Source organism: Aplysia californica, unplaced genomic scaffold (assembly GCF_000002075.1).
Source record: "Aplysia californica isolate F4 #8 unplaced genomic scaffold, AplCal3.0 scaffold00300, whole genome shotgun sequence".
Taxonomy (NCBI): Eukaryota; Metazoa; Mollusca; class Gastropoda; order Aplysiida; family Aplysiidae; genus Aplysia; species Aplysia californica.
The window spans coordinates 96,579-98,378 of NW_004797570.1; positions in this window are offsets into that span (position 1 = coordinate 96,579).

A 1,800-nucleotide genomic window follows, 5' to 3' on the forward strand; every position below is an offset into this window, starting at 1 on the left:
TGTCGGCTGTTGGGTCTGTTTGGGAAAGAGTGTTATAAAGTTTCACCCCATTATCAGAGCTTGCCGACTATGAACCTCTTTTCTTCTTTTTCTACTGTTTCCCCTGAGTTTTGTCTATAAAGATATTTTACCTCTTTACAAGAAGAGTTTCCATAAAGAAAGGACCGTTGGAATTACTCATACTTTACCGAGCCCTAAAGCCATAACAATTGCCTGTTAGATTACCATCGTTGTTAGCAGTGACAACAGTGATTGGATAAACGAGCAAATGCGTGTGTTCATTGCATGCAACTAGAGGCCAGGGGTTCTAAAGCATTCATAATTGTTTCCACTGATTATTTTGTTAATTAGTTGATTTAGAAATATGCATTTACGTAGGGGAAAAGTTGGGGGTGGGGTGGGGTGGGGTGGGGGTGGGGGCGCTGGAGCTTTCTATTCTAGTTCTTCACTTACCCTGCCACTGTTCCCATCCATATTACATGCACATTCGATATGTACTTCTACCTGCTTATCATGAGAGGAGACAACAATTCTTTAACAACCTGTTGGGAAGGTGTACAAAGGATCCAACAACCTTAGAATATTCATATTTATAATCTCTTTACAAGGATCTCAGATTTCTTCACAACTTTTATGTTGGGGATGAAGCTGGTTTTGCACTGAATGTCGAAGTCAACACTCACAATTAAGGAGAAGTACACCCCCCAGTAGGCTCCCTCCAGTTTTCAACTTCGACCAGAAAGCAAGCTGGGAGAAAATAACTGTCGGAGTAGGACTGTAGAAATGTTGTGATCATAGGTCCCACTGTTCTTCCAGCATAATGTGAATGGACAAATCTATCTGCAAATTATACTGAGATTAGTAAGATCAGAGATTTTGCCACAGATGACGATCCACTTCCAGTCCACAGACAGCTAAATCAATAGATCTAAGTTGTTCCAGTTCCGGTCTAGTGTGTGTGTTGGGCACAAGGTGGTGAACCTATTCACAGTCTGATTGAAGTGAGAAATCTTAAGGAACGTTTCATTGAGCATGTGGTTGTGGTTGCTCTTAAACACCCTGTTGGGTGGCCAATCAGATCACCTGATCTTACCCCCCTCTGCGGTATTTTCTTGTGGGGGACCGGGGGGAATTGGAAAGGCCAAATCAAGTCAACCGCACTCCACCCCTAAACCATCGAGATTTGCGCGACAAATTCGGCATCAAGTAAACATTCTAAGTGAAAACCCAGAAACTTTGAGGCCAGCTATTTTTATATGGTAGGCTACGTTGATGCCTAGTTTTTTGTGGGGGGGGGGGGGGTATTTATTTTTTTTATTTTAGAGGAACAGGTGCAAAATAGAAAGCCAAGACTAACGACAGCAAAAAGCAAAATTGTTTCTAATGTGTCTATTGTTTTCACAAAGTCAGACTCAAAGATTTTCAAAGTGCAAAATCTGTTACTTTTGTCTTTTTGAATTCTTGGGAGTGGGGGGAAGGGGGGTGTTCCGTTCATTATTATTATTATTTTATTTAATGCTAAAAGTGAACCAGGTATAATAATTGCACACCTAGATTTTAAGAGCTGGTGTTCATTAGTGCGTATCTGCGTGTCTGTAAATTCACAACTCATGTAGGGCCTACTCACACAAACCCCAAAAATCTTTACTCATCAACCCAATCATTCTATTGGAAAACATTTAGTTTAGCTGTTTGCGACTGAAATTGGATTACCCTTCTTAGAGACCCAGTTTTTTCTCTTTTTCGTTCATACAATCTCTCTCTTTCTCTCTCTCTCTCTCTCTCTCTCTCTCTCTCTCT